Here is an 8411-nt window from a genome sequence, read left to right on the forward strand (position 1 = left end):
GATGATGAATACTCTCATCAGTGTTGCCTGCTCTCACTGCTATCACTTAAAGCAGGCAACGCTGATGACAATAGTAGTCATCTGCCGGTGCTTGACTGGTGGTAACTTTGCTACCACCAGTCAAAGCCGCTGATTCACACGCTGTCTTCTGTGTGACAGTATGGGAACCCGTAGAGGTCTGCAATACCCAGTCAGAACCCCTGTTTCCCACACTGTCACACAAAGGACTGCTTGGGAAATACCAGCTGTGCAGGTCAGCCATTCATTTGAATAGGGTTTGGGATCAGGTTTCGGGTATCATTCTGTAAACAAATTTTTCTATAAAGTTCGGCATAGCCTGACGGACCTGAACATCCATGGGTCTACCCATTCCTACTGGCCTAAAAGAGAGTATTCCTATCTCGCTAATTTATCATTATTGCATGTAATAAGGAGATCATTTTTTAAAAACAATCAATAAAATTCTTAATTATATTTTTCAAGCAAAAAATGAACAAGCTTAAATGGTTGCAGTGAACAGCTGCTTACCTTGCTTTTTTTCCCCTTTTTATCATTTTCCTCTATATCCACATTAGATAACTAGTCTGTATAAGGTTCTCTTCAGTCATCATAGTGTTTAATGCAATGATATCAAAGTAAATGGCAAAAAAACACATATAGAATACACTGAGGACTCTCAATTATGAATATTTTTCATATAGAATACAAGACTTCATTCAGTTTAATGTCTTGACATTCAGTAGTGTACTGCCCTCTTCAGGAAAATGAGATATTATTAGAAAGATGTGTGAATTAAGACAACAGATTATGAAATGTTATGACCGCATGTGCACTTTATGCTTGTGCTGTAAAACAATATTTGTCCCAGATAGAGTAATTTAATGCAGTATAGCTTAACCACTGTACAAGTCATATATGTAGTTTTCATTCTTTTAGCACAAAGAAATAATGATTGATATGTGATACTCCCTGAGAATTGTAATTTTTGTAACATGTTTTTAGGATGTCTGCAATATAAATAATAGTTCACAATATTAATAATTTATACAGTGTTTTACTGGTTCATATATTGGCTTATTTATTTTATTAGTGCCAGATTAATATTCATTTTATAACTAATAAAACAGCAAAAATATTTTTAGCTTCAAATAAACATGTCCATATTTTATATTTTCATAAAAGTGGAATTTTGTCAAAATGTGTAAAATGAATTTCAAGGTAATGAGCTTGAGAGCTGGAAGGCAAGATTGTAACTTAAGGACTTGGACAGCTGCAAAATTTTGAAATCAAACCAGATGTTTATATCAAAAAGTCCAAGCAACAGAGGCCCAGTGCTTTGTGACGAATGGAAAGACTGTTGTATAAACATGATAGACCATAGGATTTCAATGGATGAGTGTGTATTTTAACAATCACTGCTATAAATATATATAGGAGGTTGTGTATCAATAACGTCTTTTGCACAAAACATTACCTTGTGTGACAATTCCAAAAAAATGAAGGTTTCTGTAATAAATATTCAAGGTGCTATGGCAACTTCAACTACAGGTAGGTGTCCATCGTGGGATTCATAAAAGACATGGTCCCAAAATTTTGGATTTGTCCAAATATACTATACTTTTATCAAAGTCAATGTCCACTACTTTGCTTTCAGATTCATACAGATATTATATATGTGTGGAAGAGAGGGAGCATTAGCGTCTTGTCTGTTTTTCTGACTTGATCAATATTTTTTTAGGCACATAAAACCATAGCTATTGGGAGCTAACTGTACATAGACTCATCCAGTGAGTTTATTTTATTTTTTCAAAGCCTGAGATAGTACTCTCTACGTGAGTGTTCTTGAAAAAGTACACTAGGACGCAGTCCTATTGCAGCCCACTTTGGAAGGAGAAGGTCCTACAATAAATCTTTAAGCAATCCTTCACACCAGGTCAAATTGAGAGTCAGGGATAGGTGGCCTCCCAACACTGAAGCTTAGGGAAAACCAGTTGTGCTTCTAGCATCCACCTTGGCTTTTACCCTAGTGGAACTAGAAGTGGCTCTCATCCTGGAGCAAAGCTAAGGGTTTGCAGGGGAGAAGCAAAACCTGATGACCACAAAATCCTCCTAGGCTAATCAAGAGGGAACCAATAAGAGAACCGTACCCTGAACATTCATTTTGACAAGGATAGATAGTAAAAGGGTAGCAAGGTTTTTCAGTGCAAACCTGACAAGATGTTAGACCAGGTAATTAAAAATTTCCCATCCTAGACAGCAGGCCTGGACTAAGGTTGTGTGAAAAAAAGGGAAGTGGGTGTGTTGCCTGCCAGCCTATGGAGATGGCTGCTTGATCCAGGAGTTCCACAGCACAGGACCATAAAACGGCTCTACATGGATTCATATCTACTTGTTTACCCACCCAGAACTGTGTGAGTACCTCGTGCTTGTCATGCGCAAGGGGAAATCCTGCAAACCGGCTGCGCCAGCTAAACTTACTGACTTTAATCTGCAGGACAAACCAGCTTCTCCCTCCAGTAAAATGGCTCTGCCATCCTCTGCAGCTGCCTCCTACACATCTTGCTCCTCAGGCTGTGAATTTGCAGGATCATCCACCTCCAGACCCTTTCCACAACCTGAAAATCTTCCCTGATTTGTCTGCTGCTACCTTGGCCAAAAGGTGGGAATTTGCGGGGCTGTCTACAATCCTCCGTGAAAACAATATTCAGTACCGGTGGGGATTTCTGGTTAAAATGGTGGTCACCCACGATGGGAGACTGCACATATGCCAATCACCTTTGCAGCTGGAGAAACTAATGAAAGAATGGAACCTAATTGCTCCCAAAGCCCCTTCAGTGGTAAGGCCTGGTCAGGGCCAATCACGGAAAAAAGCTTTCTCCTGACTGGTATAAAGCTTGAACTTAAGCAGATAGGCCCTGTGCTGTACTTTCCAATTCTGGATTAAGATTAGTATAACCTTCTTGCATGCTCATGGATATAGAGCATGGCATCTAACCATGGCTTATGTGGTCCTGGTTGAACTTGTGTTTTTGTGTTCCCTTTCCTTTTCGTCCTTGTTCCCTTCCTGTTGGACGATGTGAGATTGCAACAGAAATTAAGCTGATGTGTTTTAGATTTCTTACATGAGTTTTAAATTCCTTTTGTTGAATGAAAAGGGATTGAATTCGCCCACGAAGAGAACTTTAATGTGGAAAGAGATTTTGACCTCCAATTGTGACCTTGCCTGCAATCAAGAGACTCACCTGCTGGAGTCAGACATTTGGCGAGTGAAACACCCGCAAATCTCTCAATTACTATTTGCAGATGATTTTAAAAAGAAAGGTGGAGTTTGTATATGTGTAAAGAGCACGGTTACTTTTAAGGTCGTTAACCTTTATAAAGACCCTGGCGGTCATTTTTTCATTGTGGTATGCACCTTAAAAGGCTCAACCTACACAATATCCAATGCATACTGCCCAAATTATGGTCAAATGTCTTTAATTCGTGGTGTTTTGTTAAAAGTCAAAGAGATAGCTTAGGGCTTTGAAATTATCTGCGGGGACTTTAATATTCCAGCTTCTTCGGAAATGGATACCTCCTCCGAAAAGTCAGCCCGCATCATGGACTTGGGTTCGTTAATCTCTGAATTGCATCTACATGACATATGGAGATATCTTCATGCTTCAGAGAAAGATTTTACTTTCTTTTCTCCTAGGAACAAATCGTAAAGCAGAATTGACATGTTTTTTGTAAATAGTCGCTCTGTCGCTAACTGTATATCTGCATCTATATGACCAATTACTTGGCCCAATCATGCCCCCATTTCCCTGTAGGTTTCTGATCAGTACTCTCTGAATTGCTCCCCATACGGGAGACTGAACCCCTGGCTATTACTAAATCATAGGATGATCTCTGAGATTACAAAATCTCTAACAGATTACTTCCGGGAAAATGAGAATGGTGAAGTAAATGAGGAGACATTATGATCTGCGCACAAATCTGTGATTTGGGGTCAACTCATAAAAATAGCTTCCTATCAGAAAAAAATGAGAGATAAAGAGCCGTCTGATCTCTTCTCTCAAATTCAAAAACTAGAGGAGGCAAATAAAAAGTGTCCCACAGTCAAAATTTCAAACGAGATCTGTTATCTTAGATTTAGACTCCATTCCCATTTAATCGGCCAATATGAACGTGATCTTAAAAAATTGAAACTATTCTTCTATGCGATGGGGGACAGAGCTAGCAGACTTTTAGCTAGACAAGTGAAGAAACAACAAATCAAATCTAAAATAGAATTTCTGAAAGGTCCCAATAATTCCCTAATCAGGAACCCCATAGAAAATGTAAATTCCTTTGCTAACTATTATAAGACACTATATAACTTAAAAGATGAGCCCTCTATGCCACAGTCCTCCCCCTCACATATTCAAGAATTTTTAGATAGTGTTAACCTTCCCCGGGTTACGCCTTCACAACTTAATAACCTTAACTTGCCCTTTAATATTGAAGAAATGCATCAGGTAATCCGTCTTAGTAAATCTAATTCGGTGCCGGGTCCTGATGCCCTACCTAATGAATATTATAGGACCTTGGCACAGATGCTTGCCCCTTTTTGCTTAGGACATTTAACTTCTGGCAAGAAGCTCAGTCAATTGCTCCCTCCAATCTTGAGGCCATTATAGTGACCCTCTCAAAGCCTGGCAAGCTGGATAATACCCCAGGCAACTTCAGACCAATTTCATTACTGAACTGCGATTTGAAACTATATGCGAAATTGATAGCTATCAGACTACATAAAGTCCTGCCTGGGCTAATCTCGGCAGATCAGGTGGGGTTTATACCCGGCCGCCAGGCTAGGGATGGTACTAGACGAATGGGGGACCTTGTGGGGATGGCGGAGCTTTCGAGGACCCCCAGTGTACTCCTGTCACTAGACGTGGAGAAGGCGTTTGACAGGGTACACTGGGGCTACCTGAGGGGGGTGTTGGGTAAGTTTGGGATTGAAAGCCCTTTATGCTCAGCTATTCTTTCTCTCTACTCAAACCCAAATGCTAACATTTTTTCTTCAGGCTTTAGGTCAGAGGGGATCTCTATTTCTAATGGAACCCGCCATGGGTTTCCTCTTTCGCCTGTAATTTTTTCTCTGGTTGTAGAACCCCTGGCGGAGGCTAGCAGGAGTAGCTCGGGGGTGACAGGCATTAAGATGGGGGACTCTAACCATGTAATTGGTCTATATACATACGATGTTATAATCGCCTGCATGAATATTGAGCAATCTCTCCCAGCTATAATGTCCATTTTGACAAAATTTTCCTCAGTCTCTTATTATAAACTTAACTCGTCCAAGTCTTTAATCCTTCCAATTGGAATTCCGATGAACTGGAGGGAAAAATTAACAGCTAAGTTACCTTCTCAGTGGGCCGAGAAAAGTATTCTTTATTTAGGGATAAAACTGACAGCTTCCCATCTCCTGGTTCAATCTAATGTACTCCCTTTACTCAGCACTCTTGAGAAAGAATCAATGAGATACCCTAAATTGATCCTTTCATGGGTTGCAAAGATTCAATCCTTTAAAATGGTCTTTCTAGCAAAAGTAATCCACTTATTCAAGTGTCTTCCAATGTTTTACCCCCCCCCCCCCCAAGTATATTTCTAAAATTCAAAATTTGGTGGGAGATTTGTATAGGCTAACAAACCCCTTCGTGTAGCAGCAAAAATTTTGCAATATCCCTACAGGATGGATGTTATGTATGTCCCCAACATACAAGCCTACTATAAAACTGCCCTTCTGGAATCAGTTAGGGACTGGTGGCTGTCTGAGATGCCCTATAGATGGCTGGAAATTGAGTAATTTCTTTCCAGGGGTGGGTCGATGAGACGTTCACTTGAAATTGAATATATCAGACCTACAGGACATAAACCAATCCTTTTAACTATGGAGGCAATGGTTGGAGTCTGAAGATGGGAGGTAATAAACTAGCTGAATATCCCCCTGTCTGAGATGTCGATTAAGTCAGTCAAACCTCATATTCCCTATACTTAGGTATATCCCATACTTAGGTATTATTACTATTTAGGTATTATTACTATTATTACTATTAGGTATTACTATTCCCATACTTAGGCATGTCAAGTTGGGAGGCTGCGGGTATTAAATAATTGGGAGACCTTATAGATGACTTTATTTAATTCCATTTAATGATATCCTGACTTCACATCCATCCCTGAAGGGGACCTTTTATCAATACCTTCAAGTCAGGCATCTGCTTTATACTAGGCCTACTCCTTGTACTTTACCTAAGTCTTCTGCTCTGCAAAAATCACTTTTCTCCTCTGTCAGAGAAAACTTAGGTTTGTCTCCTTTTTATAAAACACTCAATAATTCCCCCTTGGAGAGAACACTCCCATACATGAAAAAGTGGGAAAAAGAATTGAAATTCTCTACATCCCCTCAGAAGTGGCATGATGCTATTGGTCTAGTACAAAAATCCTCTAGATGCATTAATCACCCAGAGCAGATAAAAAATCTGCACCTCAGATGGTATCTCTACCCGGTGAGATTAGCTTACTTCTCCCCAAATTATTCCCCCCTTTGCTGGAGAGGTTTCAATCAAAAAGATTCCTTGAGCCATATGTTGTGGGACTGTCCGGTAATTCTTCCATTCTGGCTTAAGGTTATTGATCTGTGCTCCCACATTTTGGGCCAGAGAATACCTCCAGAACCCAATCTGGCATTCCTACATCTTGGTCTGGACAATTTTTCGGTCAAGATGGGGACTTTTTTTCATATATTCTGATATCCGCAACATTTTGTGTTGCTGCAAATTTAAAGTCCCCGAACCCTCCCTGTATTCAAGAGCTTATTAACAAAGTAAATTCTCACTTTCAACACAAATACTTACTAGCTTTCTCCCTTAAGCAGAAAGAAAAAAGAACTCGATCTTGGGCTCTCTGGCTGGTTTCTTCCTTAGCAGCCCCTCTGTTGGCCATAACAGGCAATGCCCTTCCTTACTGAGTTAAGATTGGCTTGATACTGGGTCCTTTACATTCTACTTCCTCAGTATCATTGTTTATTTGTTTTAGGTCTGTTGCTTGTCTCACTCAACACACACAGAGAGGGTCAGCTGCAGAGGAGTGGAGGCGCCATTTTCGTATCAACATAAATAGGGACAAACACACTCATTTAATTGCTACAAAAAAGATCTAAGCAAGTCAAAATTGTTTTGTCCATCAAAGTTAATCTTTATGTACACCATACCCAAATCATTAAGACTGGCATTTTGTATGCCAGTCTTCATGAATTGGAATTTGGAGTAAGCTGCCCCTGATTCATTAAGATGAACATACCACTTAATGAATTAGGCACATCTGAAAACTAGCATATGTCTCATATTTTTGACAAATATATTATTTCAGTCATGGAACGGAGTATCATTTCTATCCTAAGTTATGCCACTATGGTGTCATAACGATTAATGAATAAGACAGGCAAGCTTCGTCACTTTAGGTAAACTGGCTGATTTTGACATAAAAACAGCAAAAGTTATAACATTTTCGCATCACTTTAATTAGCCACCAAATTTTGCAATTTTGAAGATGTTTTATACCAGAATTTTGTTGGAATCTCCTGCTGTGGAAATCCTCTGCAGTGTGAATGAGCCCTTTTAGTAATAATTATTTTGTATAGTGGTTAGTGATGAGCGAACGTGCTCGCCACCACTCGCTACTCGCCCGAATATCACGGTACTTGGTGTCTGCCAGGCAATGAAACACCGCAGCCATCTTTGTTGTTGTTGTGCATTGATTGGCTGGCCGCACAGCATCATCAGGGGTATAAGAGACCGGACGCCGCCCTGTTTGGCGCATTCAGAACCAGATTTAGATAGTGTAAGGAGAGCTGCTGCTGAGGTAGGGTCAGAATTGGGGATTTCTTAGTCTGTGTGGGGTCTACCATCGTAAACTACTGAAATTCAGATAAACCAACAGTCCTTCTAAGGACTAATTCTGGAGTATATAGGTTCCAGTGTTAGGTAGGGGGGTAGTGTATGTCACTCTATGCACATCAGTGCAAAACCTGCAGGCACTGTATGTGAGTATATAGATTATTGCATACATCAAGAGGGTCCATTCCCTTCCTGTGTTCTAGTGCTGCTGCTGCTACCTGTAGGATATATTGGCTGTATATACCAAGCCCCAGATGTAATTGGCTTTGAGAAATTTTTTGGCCAGGGCTAATAGAGCTTTTTTTATTGCAAAGCAATCCAGAGCACTTTTTTCCCTCCATTTGCTTTTTGACAGTGCACAATACTGCCAGATCCTTTTCCTAGCACAGCATGAAAATCCAGCATTTTTAAAGAGGTCTCAGACATCCCTTTTGAGTGCGCAGAGAAATATTTCATTTTTATGTGATACGGTTGAGTAGATTTTTTTTT

Source organism: Dendrobates tinctorius, unplaced genomic scaffold (assembly GCF_039654945.1).
Source record: "Dendrobates tinctorius isolate UK_male_01 unplaced genomic scaffold, ASM3965494v1 ptg000016l, whole genome shotgun sequence".
In the NCBI taxonomy this organism is placed as follows: domain Eukaryota; kingdom Metazoa; phylum Chordata; class Amphibia; order Anura; family Dendrobatidae; genus Dendrobates; species Dendrobates tinctorius.